The sequence below is a fragment of the Thermobia domestica genome, chromosome 5 (genome assembly GCF_964235325.1).
Source record: "Thermobia domestica chromosome 5, izTheDome1.hap1.1, whole genome shotgun sequence".
NCBI lineage: Eukaryota > Metazoa > Arthropoda > Insecta > Zygentoma > Lepismatidae > Thermobia > Thermobia domestica.
In genome coordinates, this window is record NC_137458.1 from 183,853,744 (window position 1) to 183,871,297 (window position 17,554).

A 17,554-nucleotide genomic window follows, 5' to 3' on the forward strand; every position below is an offset into this window, starting at 1 on the left:
ATTCAACTACAATATATTGTGTTGACAGGTATAGTTTGTAACAGAACAGTCATTTTTTTCTTCGAAGGTCAAAATCTAAGGGTTTGTCCCTATCATAAATCCTTCTTTGTAACTAGATTCTGGCGTTGCCGCTTCAATTCAGAACTGTATTCAGCTAACCCCATTATGGTTATCACAGTAGCATCGTACAGCTTTTGTGCCGTCTAGCATCCGTACACTATAGCGTGATTGAAGAACGTACATTTCGGTTGCTAGGCTTTGCAGCCAGCCCACGTCATTTGGCAATACATATATGAAAGTAATTTAGTCTACTTTGTTCAGCTTAAAACACAAATTACTTTGATGTCAATAATGTTGGGAAGCAGGTAAATGTTATCGAATAAAGCAAAACTTCTCTATTCTCGGTCCAAGCCTTTCTAATATGTTTTCTCAATAAGTGACGTAAAGGCAATGCTCTCAGAGGGAGAGTATGCGGGGTATACTTCTTTAGATCTTCCACTTCGAGCACTCCGTCAAGGAATAGCAACAGTTTAAAAGCCGAGCTCTTCCTATCTCTAATATTTTCAGTGCGTAGCTGATGGTTAGGTACAGCCTTTCATGGTTAGTTTAGCACAGTAAAACCTGTCTTCAGCAGTTTCCATTCCGTTAAAAACAGGTTTCCGGTTAAAAAAAAAATCTATGCATATAATGCACATACTGAGATAAAATAAGACGCTGTACGTGCTTTAGTCAATTTACAGGATTTATTTTTACTACAGTTAATACACGGAAAATTCACGATGAACAAAAATATTATATACACGTTAACTTAATTTTTCCAATAGTCAAGGAGGATTTTCTGCACACACCGCTACTTGTCTGCTCAACTTTCTACAGAGACTTTAGCCTAAGAAACCACACTAAGCATATTAGTGCCATTTCGACTTAAGGCAAATGTTGCAGTTCCTTTAAGCTTTTGACAGAATCTTGATACGTCTTTAGCCTACACTCTCCTTCCAACTTAATGCCTTATTTCTTTTCTTCCTCCACCTCTTCTTTCAAACTTTTCGTATAATTCTCATTAAGGTAGGTATATCCGTCGTGTCTGCATCGGTTTGCATATTACTGTCTGTTTTGTTAAAAATATATATCTAAGCCCTCGTAGGATGTATAAAAGATACCTTAATTATGCAGTCCGAAACTTGAAATTTTCCTTAAGATGCTTATTTTGATTTCCGTTGTCAGCGTAAGAGTTTCCGTCTAAAGAAGGGAATTCAACACGATGTTTTCCAGTAAATTCGTGGGACCGAGAAATATTTCCGTTTAGCACAAGTTTCCGTTCAATAAAGAGTCCATTGAAGGTACTTCTGTATATTTCCTAGCTAATTTCCTCACTATTTCAATATGCTTTATTATTTTATTACCAACGCCCTAGCCACACTGAAATATCACTCCCCGTGAGATAAGCAATGTCAAGAAGTGCCGGTTCTGGTCGGAGGAAAAATGGGTGTGACCATTCGTACTCATCAAACAGTGTTGGGGTTTCCGTACTCACCAGACGATGTTGGCGTTGCGGCGTCCACCCAGTGTTGTGGGGACAATTGGGAAGGTACTTGAAAGAGAAAGTAGCGAACTGCGGTCTAGGAAGACAGCGTTAACAGCGAGGGTAACGATCTGCTGACAACACATCACTGCACATGAATGAGTGCCATAAGTCTAGGCCTCCTAAGGACTGTCCAGGAATTTAGTTTGTTGCGGTAGAATAATAATATTAGGATTAGACTTAATAAATATTCTGTTTCTCTGCCTTGCTCGCAAGTATTATTTCTCACTGTATGACATACTTTGGCAGATCAATAATTGATCAGTTTCTTTCTCATGTAATTCATCACGTATATAAAAATTGGACGAATTGCAAATTAAGATACTACATACAGGTAATTAGTAATAATAGCTTTATTACTCAGATATTAACCTACATTAATAAATACGCATCAAACTTTGTACTTAACAGAATGCCTTCTACACAATTTATTTTTTTTAAACAAAAAAGTTTTAAATTGTCATTATAATCAGATGGCCTATCAATAATAATTTGTACCAGAATATGTCACTGGTGTACTTATTAGTTAAACTAATTAAACCAATATTAACGTAATTATGAAAGTTTTGTTTTCATGGATATATAATGAGCAGATGTGACTTCAGTATCATCAAGTATTCCAGTTAGGCACTTAAAATACTTTTAATATGATGTTTTGAAAAATGGACAACTGCCTGACATGATCCTCGCAATTCGGAAACTTTCCTTCCTCGTTCACAAAATCACAAGGTTTGTCATAATATTGATGCTGTCCGATCATTTTTTTCTCTAATTCTAAACTTGCATATGTAAATCATCCCTCTTTCCATATTTGAATCTCTCTCTCAATGTCGTCTACTATGAAAACACATGGTTTGAGATGAAACCGACTTTTGAAACCAAATGTAAGTACTCTGGTAATGTGCTATCGTAACTCTCTAGATTTGTTGCTAATAGCAGTGTCATTTTAGATTTTCCCAGGAGGGATTCTCTGCCGACATAAGTTCCACTTCTTATATTTTTGTGTAAAATATAAAAACTTACTTGATCAAACAATATGTCTTTATGAAAAACTCAAGGGATAGGTGAATCACACCCTCCTGTTTTGGCCAATTGACGCTCCTGAAACATTTGCTTGCAATTACTGAAAAGAAATGTAATTAATCATTGAGAAACACTCATTTATGTCAATAGTTTTTAAAGTTCTGCGCCCTACAGACTTTGATAAGCACAAAACTTACTGCCGTGATTGACAATTTCAATAGATTTCACAAGGAGCATCTTCCTAGCTTGCAATCGTTGAAGAACGAAAATAATACAAATGAGGGCGTTTATGAAGCTATGGGAACATTTCGTGACATTTTATTAATATTATTATTATTCAGGCTCTAAAAAGGCATTTCAGAACAAACGAATGAAAGAAAGAGAGAGAGAGAGAGAGCTATAAACCATGTATAGCACGTTCTTGTTTTATCGTTTGAATGGAAAGAGTATATTAATAACAAAGACACACACTGTTTTAGGCAAGGAGAGATGGAGGAGGGGCGTGAGTTGGATTAAATACCAGAAGGAAGCAGTTGATCGACACGTGTGTTTCTGAATGCATAAGCAAACGGAGCAAGAGTTGTTGTTAATTTCGACCTAGAATATTTGTAACGATTTCTATGCCACGAACTGTATATTCAGTGCATCAACTCCCAGCAAAATTTCTGGCTTTCTACAGCAGCAATTCAAGCACCTTTTGAACTGTCGCAGGATTTTGAGTGCACGCCACAAATGATATTATTTTGTCCGAAATAGATTAGTTTTTATATGAAGAACTTGCCAAATCCCAGTCTACCTGTTAGTTTTTAAATAATTTAGTAATATTTAATTATATGCAAATTCATAAGAAAGGTGGTTCATCTTTCGCCTTTGTGTTTATTACTTTAACCGAATATTTCCTTCCTCTCTCGGAACGTCATATCATATTTTCTATTGCTGTATCAACAGATCCTTAAACATCAATTATACAAACTTTTCCCTTAAAATATAAGGTTCGTTTTAGCTCTGAGTAGGGATGCGCACGAGACAAGATTTGTGGCAGTCTCATCTCGAAAATGTGCTGTAAAAGTGATGTCTCGACTCGAATTTTGTCAGGAAAATCCTGACTCGACTCGTCTCGTGCGCATCCCAAGTTCTGAGTCTATATGAGACGTGAATTTATAGTTTACGATGGAATCCAAATCACCATAAAGCGTTCGATCATATTCCACTGGGAATCAAACCCATGACACCTTGCATCAAAGGCGTGCGCGCTTCCCACCAGACTTCGTATGTTTAGGCTTAACATCTTTATGTAATACCGTGGTTATAAAGAAGACTTTCGCTGTAAAGTGACATCCAAACCGCTCCTTGGTTTACACATGAAAGAAGGGTTATGGTTCGACCGAGAATTGAACATGGGACACCTTGATTAAAAGGTGGAGAGGAGACAAAAGTAATGCAGATGGTCTGATATGTGGAAACGTCACCATGAAGTTCACACGATTTAAAGCATTTCTCGGCTTTTTTTTTTTAAACCAGTTTGTTTAAAAAAAAAAAACAGCTGGTTTAAAGCAGCCAACTCTGCTGGTAGCTAACGCTAAGATTTAGTCACGTGAGAACAAATTACTACTTTAATAACTTCCCAGTCATCGCATATGCGTAGATTCATGGTTCAGAATACTTTTATTGTAAACTACAGTACGAGAGAAAGTCAAACAAAAATTTATGGCAAACGAAGTAATGTTAAGAAAACACTAAGATAAATAGGATTTCCACAATTCGAATATATTGCCGCATGCTTTAATATTATTTGTGGCTGACTTCACACTGGGTAACTCAGACTACTTTGAACAGGTTGAAAAAAGTGGTTACAACAAGTCAATATCCAGATGGTCTCATATTTGAAAGACTTTCAAATGATTTGCAATCAGGTTACTAGCACAGAGGCAATGACTAATCAGTATCACGTTAAAACATATGTTACTGCCAAAGGGAAAAAGTCAACCTTGTCAACGCATAATTTCTGAGCTGCACAAAGAGTTCATGCAAAATATTCGTGATCACACGCATAGAAAAGATGTATAGAAAGTTTATCTGCGAATCAAGAAGGGAAATCTACAAAGACAGATAAATATACAATAGGGCATGTCCACGGAAACAGGGACAAAAATTCATGAAAGATATATAGTTATAATTTTTAGTTAAGTTGTTCTTTTGATAAAGATATAGTTGTATGTAGCTGGCATCATTGTTTTTCAGAGAATAACCATTTTCTTATTTTTTCCGTAGGTTACCTTTAATCTACTAAGTTTTAATGTTGATTATGCTATACAAGCTTTATTTATTATTACATAGGTCTTATTTTTTTCTGTCGGTATCCCAAGTAAAATTTCATATAACTGGTGAAACGTTTTCTTAAAGTAAAATTCAATGTTTAACTTAATTAAACTGTGCTTATTTCAAGTTATTATAAATTTATGTTGCTTATACTTAATAATAAAAGATCGTTGACAAATGTAACGTGAGTTACCGGACTCTGTGCATATTCCATTAAAATAGGTAGTCATAAAACGTAAATAAAAATTTAATATTTTCGTCATAATTAAATTGTGTATGTCCCTATATTACATAGTAATTTCAGCACATAGCTATGCCAACACAAAAGAAAATGTACTGAAAAATCTCAGGTTCTAAATGTAGGGAAAAAATTTGTAACCTGAGTTACTATAGTATCTTCTTTTCTCCTAGGTTTGCTATATCAAATAAAATCACGATATCTGGTAATTATCTGTATGACAGCTTTCCTTTAAAACAAAAAAGCGGAGCGTTTAAGTTTATTTGTGGTTAGTATTCTTCAAAATATACGTCATTACTTAATGTGAGTTACCATGGACATACCCAATAGAAGCGAAGGTGATTAGAGGAATTTAAAAACAGAGAAATTTGGATATCATATATGAGAATAAATTTCATGCAAATACTGTAGAAAAGCAGCAAAAGACAATTACTGTGATAATGTAGTAACTAAAGACAGAAATGAATGTTTAATGAGTGAATTGAGTTTGAGGAAGATTGAAAGAACACATTAAAGAGCCGGATGACATCAAGAATAAACTGTACATTTTAGACATTAAAACTGAAAATGAAGTAAACTAGGATGGTTCATTGGACAAGTTCAAAAACATACAGCGAAATGAGGAACAAAAAGGTACATAATACACCTTTTGAGTTTATTAAGAATACAGAAGAAGAATGAAAATCAAAAATTCGAAATTCGCAATCAAATCAAATGTCATCGTAAGACTTCCTTCAGAGATTTAAGATTTTGTTAGCTAAAAAATAGAAATATTTGAGGACTATAAAACTACACTACTGCAAATGTGCTTAAGAACACTGAGCAGGAATTCACGGGGTAGGAATGTCAAGGTGAAGAAATTACATAAGAACCATATTATATACAGACTTAATTTTTTTTTTTTTTCGGCAAGTAGTGATTGAAGAAAATTGTAATTGTGTTGCTAAAAGTAGAAAGAGCGGATGCCATTAGTAAAGTAGATTCCAGTTTACTCATAATTTGACCTAACTTTAGTTGGGGTCTACTAGCATTCTAGTCGTAGATACATATGCCTGACTATATAATCTCTCAGAACTCACGTAAGTAGTCTCGAAATTAAATGTAAAAAATCACATTTCTTTTCCAAAATGCGCCTAAGTCATTAAAAATATTAATTCCAAACTCCACTTCGTCGGTATTATTTATCTGCTTTGAAAGTTTGATATTCATTGTTACCATTTCTCTGATTGGGGAGCATTGGGTGTGCAAAGACTAAGAGGTTGTCCAAAGATGCGTTGAAATCAGCGATGCCAATAAAACTGTCACAAGTGCGTGTACTTTGGTTCTGCAAAGAATATAAATCTATTGGGCACAGAAATATTTATGCAGGGTCAAACTCTTACTCAATTGTTTTAAAGAGGAACCTTACAAAAGTCCCAAGCCTCAGAAATGCAAGTACTATTCCCAGTGTAAATTGTGTAAGTGATGTAAAGAAAGAAGACGTTAAAAAACTTTCAAAGTTTATAGAGCTCAATGACGACGACCAAGCTGTCTATGAAGAGGCACTTAATAGGGATAGCGCAAAATTTGCCAATGAACTGCTATACGAAAATTTTGAAGAGCCTTTCCTATAAAGAAAGCGGGAATGTCTGGAAAAAAGTATCATACTTTATAGGTAACAAAATCACAATGTTTCTTCTTTGTTGTACTGAGTACGAGCATTGTTGTTGCTCCAAAATTTTGTAAATTTTGTGTAATCGGTTTTGTTCATATATGAATGTCCAAAGAAATAAAAGTACATTAAAAAAATATAAGTTTAAAATATAAATCTTATAACCAAAATAAATAAAAACTCATTAAAAACACAAATCATGTTATTCTTAGTGTAAATAAGCACCTAGTAAAATGAAATATAAATTATAATTATTATTTTATATGTTTTGCAAGATATATTGATAGTAGAGTGTAACCATTGAGCAGTAGCTGATTTTTTTTCTACACAAAACATATGATTTAAGCAGGGCCGTGCCGTGGGGGGGACGAGCGGGGCGATGGCCCCGGGCGCCGAAGTAATGGGGACGAAAAAGGAAAAATTGCTTGGAATATATGTATGGGGGCGCCGTCGTGTACTCTCGCCCCGGGTGCTGATTTTCCACGGCACGGCCCTGGATTTAAATGGTTTTTGGACAGAAATGAAACATTTTCCCGCCATTTAGGCCTAAACCTAAAATCAGAAATTTCTTAAAATTTAGCATGTTGTTATGTACCACTTTACATAAAAGATATCGTTCAAATATTTTTCATTAAATGTAGAACAAGAGCGATACTCGTTTTTTGCTTCTCCTGTAAAATTACAAAAAATAACTTAGGTGGAGTTTGGAAACAAGCTCTTCACATATTCTAATTTTATGATCAATTTCAATTCAACGAAATCAGGAATTAATTTAGGAAAACGAACAAAAGTAAAAGTCTATAAAGACAAAAATCTTACACACTTCACTCCTACTCATGCTTCTATAGATAATCAGTTTGATCATGGACGTCTCTGGCATGTTAAAATTGGGGGGAACGACTACAATGGTAGTAGGGCCCCAACTAAAATTACGCCAAAATTATGAGTAAACTGAAATCTACTTTACTAACGGGATCCGCTCTTTCTACCTTTACCAACACAATTCATTATAATTTTCTTTCACTGGAAGGTTACTTGCCGAAAAAAATTAAGTTTATGTATTATATAGTTCTAAGGTAATTTCTTCACCTCGACATTCTTAGCGGTGAATTCCTACTCAGTTCTTAAACGCATCTGCAGCAGTATAGTTTTATAGTCCTCATATATTTCGAATTTTTAGCTAACACAAATCTTAACTCCCTGAAAGAAGTCTTACGATAATACTCTTGATTTGATTGCGAATTTCGAATTTTTGACTTTGCTTCTTCTGTACTCTTTAATAAACTCAAAAGATATATCTACCTTTTTGTTCTTCATTTCGCTGTATTTTTGAACTTGTCCAATAAACCGTCCTCGTTCACTTCGTTTCCCGTTTTAATGTCTAAAATGTACATTTTATTCTTGCTGTCACGCGGCTCCTCAATGTATTCTTCTCATCTTCCTCAAGCTCAATTCGCTCATTAAACACTCATTTCTATCTTTAGTTTTTATATTGTCATAGTAGTTGTCTTTTTTAATTCCTCTTGTCACCTTCGAATCTTTTGTGTATCTCCATCATGTAGACTTATCTTAATTTGCAGACTTATCCTTTCCTTCCCTTCTCCAGTCTTCCTTCGTCATGGAAACCATTTATTGCTGGTTAAGCAATGAAAAATATGTGAGCCTGCAACCGAGACTACTTTGACAAATCAAGAAGAGTAACCTCAAGAAAGAAAGAAAAAAAAAAAACTTTCAAAGTCACAGTCAAGCGGACATTTTAATCACTAAACAACAGACATAACTTTAATTCGTTCTGCTTACTTCTTCCAAACAGATTTAAATATATACAGCTATGATCCATTTATCTCGTACTCGAAACATTTGGGGGCACGCGTCCCTTCTGTCATCCCGCCAGAGACGCCCGTGAGTTTGATATCGGTAATGCATTATTTGTACCTCTAAACGGAAGCTCTGCAAACTAAAAGACATTAAAGGTTGGAGTTGGTAGAACAGGAGATAAGAGCAATCAAAGCGGTAATATGGAGATAAATGCTATGTAGTTTCCCAGCTTGTCAATACCTGTGCTGATTCAAATATGCAAAAGGAAAATAAACATATATCGGAACTGATTCGAGCTAATAGTACTTGATTACAGGACAAGTTGTTCGCAGCACAAAAGTTGCTATATGTGTAAGTCGCCAAACTGTCATTTTTTGATGCTATCCTGAAGCCAAATCCCCTAGATTTAGCGGTTTTTTTTTCCAAAATTGGTAACACTGGCCCCCACTGTGTTCTAGAACCTTGCCACTGTAGTTTTTATGCCATATGTCCACACTGTATGTGTGTTCAGCCCCCTGGAGTTAGGTAATCTGAAACTAGCAATGGAGCTTATTTAGTGTATGTTATGCTAAAAGAAATGCATTTTTCATGAATATAAGTTCGTCCCCCTAGAACGGGATAGTACACAGGAAAGAAGTATTTACGTATGAGTTTTATAATCCTTAATATGCCAAGGGCACGAGTTTGACAGGGAGAAACACTCCAAAACGCCCTCTTAAAAGCTTATTTATGTAATACTGTAAGGATTCGTTGTTTTAGTAATATCTAAGTAGTGCGTAGTATGCAACATGGGTCAGTTGGAGGGTACTAACTTTGCACTGTAATGCTGCATACGTATGTAGGAAAGAGAAAAGGAAGCATGAAAATAAGAAATTTATGATTAATACTGAAAAATGAACGACGGAAATGAAACAGTCGTAATTCTACATGATGCATACTAAAATACCATGTAACTAGGGGTCAAGTTCCAAAGTTGGGCGTCCGTTTCCAGCAATATTTTAAAAATTTACAGGAAAGATATGGATAATTTGATGGTTTGTGTGCTTGATAATATATAAGGGCCTCGAAAATCTTTTTATTTGTTATATATAAGCGGTTATAAACATGGGACTATACGCCGAGCGGAGGGAACTACTTGCTGCAAGGTAATCGAACAATTGCATTGTGGGAAAGAAACTAGCATTTATGTTATGAACATGGCAAATGTACAAGGGCAATGAACTAACAGTTTTAACATTTGTGAAGCAATACGTTGACAACGGGCAAAATCTTTTAAAAGTTTGTGAAGAGCACGGATTAATGAACCTAATAACAAATTGCAGAAAATGTGGAAAGGAGATAAAAGCGAAAAAACGTGGCGAAAGCGGACGCCCAACTTCGGAATAAATGCCGTAACTAGTACTACAACGTTGAAAACTGGTTCATGTGCCTTACCCGGGGCCGCCATCTGCGGAAGCTTAGCCCTACTTCCTTAATGTTTTAAAGAGAGATATTCTATCAGTGCATTTAGATTTTTATCAGACCTTACTTTCACGGAATTTCTTTTGGGTAACAGTATACATGAGAACCCCCTGATCTGCGTTTCTTCTGTGTTCTATTACCACTTCTACATGAAATACCATAAATTTTCTACGTAGTGCAATAGTAAGAAGTATCCATTTGCACAAGACATGCGATAAATCCCCCCACACACACACACACACAAATAGTCAAGATAAAGTACAAGGGCACTACACATGGAGATATAAAGTACAGGTGCGATCCTGATTTTCGTATCAGTCGATAAGTAAATAAAAGTCACTTTGTCACCCCCTTTGTAAGTACGTACATACTCAGTGAATAATCCCTAAACGTATGAGCGTCCTGCTCCTTTGGGAACTGTTGCAGCTTAATGCATACTATATCCTTCTTTGGTAACAAGTGTTTGTTCCACGGGATTACATATTAATCTTCTATTGGGCACGTCCGTACATTATCCTCCCTTCAGCTCACTGTGTAAAAATCTATATTCACAAATTTCCAATATCCACGACATACACATCATACCAAAAGAATATCGCAGTTCGGACCTTTACAGTTTTATTCATCTTCTCTACCCTGAAAATTTTCTTGAAGAAAGCATGTCCCCAACCTACAAGGAAAAATTTGGGACAGAGAGAGCGAAGAGAGGCGTGTAATGGCGCCGAATAAGCTACTTAAAGCCACTGAGACCAAAATACTTTAAGTAATTGTAATATGTTGAAGAGTGTATAATTTTTGCAATAGTTAATCCATTGAGGGTTACATAGTAGCTACGCTTACTTATTAACACTTTAAGCAGCACCTAAAGGTTGGCACCTCATAAATTCCTTACATATTAGCCTTTCTTTTGTGAATAAATTCCACTCGTAAAATTTCAATTTCTAAGCGGGAGTATCGCAATCTGAAAAAGATATCAATGAGATGAAAACACTATGACAAAGTATACGGCTGCTGGATTTCAAAAACTACAGTAGTTATCAGAGAAGGAACAGAGAATACACAGTGCACTTACGTCGAGTTGGTTGACTTCACCCTTCAAAAAGTTCAAGGCTATGGAGAACAAGCAACAGATGAATCAAAGCTTTCTCATGGTTCACTTCCAAACTAAATTGTAAGTTGCATAGTATTACACATAAGCACTTATATTATTAAATATCAAGCAAACACTAACTGCTTTTCTTTTCCACTACGCAAATAAGAATTCAATAATATGAAAAGAAACACAACCTCACTGACTCACACAGCCTCTTACACTCAGCACTGACAGTCCGTGTCCGACTAAGCAAGCCCATCAGCCAGGTACTTCACTTGCTTGCAGCCAGTGCTCCCTCACTCGCTTGTCACGCCCCCTTCCTGCAATGAAAGCTTTCCTTCTCCTTCTATGTCTCGCTTTTAAAATTGAGCTTTCCTGAGACAACGACCGAGAGAGACGGGAGAGAGGACAGAAACACTTCAATGGCATCAGGGCGTCGGAAAATGTGTTGCTCTTTTCACTCCCTACAAAGAGCTTGTAAAAATAGTTATTTTACAGCTGTTTACAATTTGCTTTAGCATGTAGACATTCGGCCTAATATAATTATTATCTTGGTGGAAAACTAATAACTATATTAAATGCTATGGCTCATGTAGGGTCTACTAAAAAGGAATGAGTGGTAATAAACTAAATAAGGGTTTCTCTAACTTTTCCGTTGACATACCACCATATTTAATACAATGTTAATGTACCAGTAGCAGGGTGGGAAATCATTTGAAAATGGGGGGGGGGGAAGAAGTTCAGCGATCCACACTAATGCTTCGTGAAGCCTCCAAAAATTGAAATATTAATGGATTAATAATAATAATAATAATAATAATAATAATAATAATAATAATAATAATAATAATAATGTTCAAACTAGTCGTAATTGTTATTTAAAAATACTTTAATGTTATTTATTCATTTAACCAAAATTGGTACCGGTAACTCATCTACTGCATTTAATATACACTTCGGTGCGTATGGTCCAGGGTTAGACTCTAGTGGGAGCACAGTACCCTTGTGTTTACCATTATATTGAAGATTACATTCGCGAAAATATCAGTAGAGATATATAAGTCAGAAATAATAGTCCCTGAGAACCGATGTCCTAACCAAGCATTAGAACTACTAACTTGAAGCGCTCCACCTGGCAAGCCATAGATCCTCATGAGCTGTAGAGTCAGAGTATAGTTTTTATTATTATTTATGAAATTCTCGTTTCTTCGCTACGTACGTAGTGTTTCAGTTTGGTCGTTCAGATATACGGTCACCTTTGTAAGTCTAAATAATACTATGTATCTATTATCTTGTATTATTAGCAAGAATATATTATTATAAATAATGATTTCAATACAAATACTTGATAGACAACAAAAAGCCCTGTTGCCTCAGTGGTAGAGCGCTCTCCTCAGGTGCGTGGAATCATCGGCTGGATCCTAGCTCGCGCCAAATTCTGCTTGCGGTATACAAACAATTGTGTGGGGGTTTTCTCGGGGTCCTCTCGCTTCCTTCCATTATCCTAATCAACCATTATAATTCATCTCATCATGACCGTCTTCCTTAGCCGTGGTGAATATTCATAGGACGTTCAACTTTAGAAAATAAAAGCACAAACACTATAATACGATTGATTTGCTGATTTAAGTTTAATGACCCTTTTCAGCAGCGAGGCTATGAAATGTGGACTTACAGTTTAAGGTGAATCCGAACCACTGTAATCGTTCAAATTTTTGTCCTGCGGCATCTGTGACTGTCGCGATACTTTTAAGTGTTGCAGCTGTAGATGACTTACTGAACACCTGGTAAAGTTCGCCTAACAAACATGCAAAGTTGTGAACAGCATTCACAACACCAAAAACTCTTTCAGAAACAAGATCAATTCGATGTGCCATGCAGTGTACGCTAATTAGGCACGGGTTGACATTTCTTCTAATTTGAGCAGCAACACCTTCGTTTCTCCCAGTAAACACTGCATCCCCGTCCGAACTAAATCCAACCAGTTTTTCTTTAAGATTAAAAATATCTATGCCATCTTCGGAAAATGCTTGAATAATTTTCTCTTTAAGGGATTTTTCATCGGCATTTTCTACAGGCACTAATTTATAAAAACGACAAGGTTTATTTTCTTCGTCCACATATGTTCATATAACAGCAAGTGCTTATCCGCAAACCTGTTTGTAGGTTCGTCAACTGAAATTGAAGAACAATCTGTTTGTTTGAGAAATTTTACCAATTTTGCATGCAACTGGTACGCTAGAGAATAAAGGTCTTCATCTCGTCAACAACCGAAAAAGTTAAACACCTGATCCTTTTACAAATAAACTACGTTTTTTAAAACAGCATGCATTTAAAATTATTGTTTGTCTGAAAATTTTCTTTATAGACCTACTTATATTTTCCTATTAAGGTGTCCCCCCTTACAGATTTTGGTGAGGGGGAAAAGCAAGTGTAAAATTTTTGGTGGGGGGGAAATCCCTCCCGTCCCCCCGGGATTTCGCACCCTGACCAGTAGTCACTTGTTCCAGGGACATTACATAGCTATTCACTCATTATGTAGATAAGTAATTGCATTTTATTTTTTCCTTTTTTTAGTGTGGATAGTGACTCGAAAAAGTATTCGTACAGTTACTAAGTTTTAAGAATGAATTATTTAACGAGTAAATTAAGTTGAGAAGATTGTATGTTTATATATGAACCCTATACAAATGCATTTACGTGCACACTACCTTGCACCATTAGTTCGCCAGTTGCGCCACCTATTCCGCCACCTAGTTTGCTACGACCCGCTCGGGAGAGTAAGTACGTTTTTCCGCGCACTACTCTAGCCAGCTGTTTTACGCGCTATCCTAGCCAGTTGTTTTAAGTTGGTCACGAAATTTATATCATGGAGTACAAGGGGAACAAAACGAGCCCTGCGGGCTTCTAACCCGTTCCTACTACTACTACTACTTATCTGCACAAAAGTAAGTAAATCACTTTTTTTGAGTATTATTTTCATATTATTTTAATTTAATGTGTTTTAAAAATGTAAAAAAAAAAAAAACACTCGGGCCGGGTTTAAACTCACGCCAAAAGAGATTTTTGTTACTAGCATATAGCGCTAGCACACTCGACCACGAAGACCGACGAAAACAATCGTTTAATTTCTGCTATTTGAATGCAAGGGAAGCCTTATTTGCACACCGCCTGGTGTATGTATCGAAATCGAAAAGAACCGATCTTCGTCGACACTGAAATTTGCGATGTTGCCAAGTGTACTGTTAATACCATCGCAACCACAGCTAAGCCCATTTTCAGTGAGTGATCTTTTTACTTAATGAGAGAAGCATTTTCCAATATACAAAACGAAATAATTAATTTCCCCGAAATAACCGAGAAGATGCTTTGGCCATGGCAGTTAAAATACTATATTTCAAAAGGTGCTTGGTAAGTGATTTCAATCATTTTAATTGGAAAAGGATCTACAAATTTTGATGTGAATTGTAGTAAACAATCTCATAGCATGCCATTTATGTCTTGAGGTTGAGAAGTTTCTTTAATGCACTTTAGCATTATCCCATATGTTAATTTATTGAAGACATTATGAGACAAGCGCTATTATTATTACATATTTATATTATTATTATTAAAAAGCACTTTTACACCAATTTAAAATTACAAGAGTAAAATGTACTAAAGGGGTTATACAGTGTTGGACAAAAAAGGGGACACCCGCTCTTATTCTCCCCGGCCTTTGGCGCGGGAGACCCGTGTTCGATTCCCGGCGGGAGCTCATGTGGTTCGGATTCCACGTTAATCAGTAGGTCCACGTCTCATATAGCCTCGCTGCTGAAAAGGGACGTTAAACTCACAATCAACAATTATTCTCCCCGGGATTATTAGAATTTTGTGTGGAGTATTGAGTCATTGACATTTATATTAATTGTAGTACTAGCCCTTCTTCAACTAAATGTCATTGTTTTCCTTCTTAGATTTCCTTGTTCTTGGTGGGCATGGATCAAAAATTGCGGTTGTCCCTTTTTTGTCCAAGACTGTACTATTTAGAAAATTACCAAGTCTATACTTCATAAATCCGTCTTAAGTGAGACAGAATACCCTGTTCGTATAAACGTTCTTTTTTATAACTAGGATGTAGATAACAGATCCACCATACCCGGAACATTGAAAATTTTATTACAAGTGCCAAAAATTGAACAAAATACCAATCCTAAGTTAACACGGGGCAAAGGTTCCGCAGATGTGAATCAGGAAAATACTGACTTAGGTTACGTACGTAAAGTTAGGTTATTTTCTTTCGAAGTAGTAGACGCTTATACTTAAGAAAAACAAATTCCGTCTGCTCCGGTACCGTTTTACACTCATTCAGTTTGCTCTTGCCAGTCAATAGGTTAGCCCAGAATTGGACAATAAAAGATATGATATTAAACAATCAAGTGAGTTTTTAGTAAAGGCCACTATTTTTCACGGATGTTCTTATAGGCATGTAAAAAAAAAAAAAAAAAAAAAAAAAAAAAAAAACATTTAACTACGGCATTCTTTTTTTTTTTTTTTTTTTTTTTTAACTTTTGACTAGTTTCGGCTTACTACTGCGATACCTTTACCAATGTCGGAATGTCGGTGTTGGATCAGTCATCTACACCCTTGCCATAATAAGTGATTGTAGAGGAAGGTTACCAAAGAAATGAAATGAAATGAAATCTTTGAGTTTTACGTCCCACGGTTATGCCGGCTAGGCTAAAGGAGACGGTGATGATGAGAGATGAGTGAAATGGTGGAATGAAGAAAGTGGGAGGAAACGGGAGAACCCCGTGAAAACCCACGAGCACGGTGTTTGTCCACCACAAAGTTCACTTGGCGGGGGCTGGGATCGAACCCGGGACCCCAAGCACCAGAGGTGAACGCTCTACCACTGAGAAGGTTACCAAAGAGCACGCACTTAATATTCATCTTCAAAAAGCTCCGAAAGTAATGAAGCAAAAATTATATAAATTGTACATAATTTTATTTGAAGTTTAGGCTACATCGTAAGAAATCGAAAACTTTAAACTAGATGTAGAAATGGTGATATACGTTAAAAAGTTAAAAAACCGAAATGCGTACTCTTAAGGACCAGTGCCCCAAAGAGTGCGTTTTGCTGTCCCTAAGAGGGCGCATTCAACACCTATCATACTTGAATCCCAAACCTCTTCGTAAGACGAACACTGCTCATGTCACCATCGTTCACAATTCATGCACTGAATCCAGTCTTCGTCAATTGGATCTTCATTCAATTCGTGACACATTGCGCATGAAGTTTTGGTTGATCTCAGCTGCAGTTTTCTTTCTTGAAGTGGATGGTTCATCGGGATGATCAAAGAATTTTCTCTTTGACTTAACATTTCCTTTGACTCGTTTGCTCTGAAGAAACTTGAGAAATAGTAAAAATTTCAGATCGACATTTGGTACGTGCAATTTGTCGCAAACTTTTTGATTTCGGAAGAGGAATGATGTATTTAGGATGAACAGACGTGCTTGTTGTTGCGGCTTCTGTAGGTCTAAAACGTTTCCTTTCTCCATGGTGTAACGAAATTATAAGACTTCAGTTAAAATAAAATAAAAAAAATTTCTGAAAAATATTATCTAACGATGTAAAAATAAAAAGGATTTTAAACTTTAATTTACCCTAAGGTTTGCTTCCAATTGTTCGTAATTTTATTCAAAATGTTAATTACTACTAATAAACACTACGTTATGTAACTACAGGTGATTCTAAACTATTTTGCTTTTGCTTCCAACATTTTCTTTATTATACGTCCATGTGGTTTTAAAAATTATGTTATGAACGTACACGAAATTTAAAATATTAAAGAAAATCTTCGTTCAGTTTCACCCACAAATTATGATTTTTATGAGTAAAATTAATGACGATTTTTAAAATTCTTAGTTCGTGGTTTCATTACATTATCCCACCAACTGAAAAAAAAAATCCTGAGCAACACCTTTAGTCTCTCTCTCTCTCTTTTTTTTTTAATTCATTTCAATCGTAATCGAAGCCATATTTCGCTCAGCATCTTCCTCCAGAACACTTCCAGAATCTTCATTTTGATCATTTCCTCACTTCTTAGGACATCATCATCATACTATGAAAGGCAATAGCAAACTACCATGGACCAAAGGCCTACCTTCGGGCAGAACACCATATCATCATTGTAATTTAAGAAATTTTGTGAATTTAAAATACTTCTTATAGATGAGGTACAGTTGGTGCTTGAATCGAAGTCATACAATTGCAAATAATTCTACAATCCATTCAAACATCAGATTACACTCCGAGAGTAACTGATGAGAAGAACCACATAGTCTGTAATATGAATGCCGCGGAGAAATTCTTTGGTAACTCACTAA

General features: G+C 35.9%; 1 protein-coding gene across 49 annotated transcripts in view; it reads right to left on the reverse strand.

The window, feature by feature from the left end:
- Positions 1–11,615, reverse strand: part of LOC145686312 (uncharacterized) — a 955,404-nt gene extending 943,789 nt beyond the window's left edge. For 4 of the 49 annotated variants that reach the window (XM_081759478.1, XM_081759481.1, XM_081759463.1 and 1 more), the window contains exon 1: positions 11,165–11,603. The gene's annotated coding sequence lies outside the window, so the exon portion shown is untranslated. Of the gene's footprint in view, positions 1–11,164 lie in introns of all 49 variants that reach the window. The other 45 variants (XM_081759466.1, XM_081759475.1, XM_081759476.1 and 42 more) reach the window with 27 other exon arrangements.
- Positions 11,616–17,554: the final 5,939 nt, after the last annotated feature.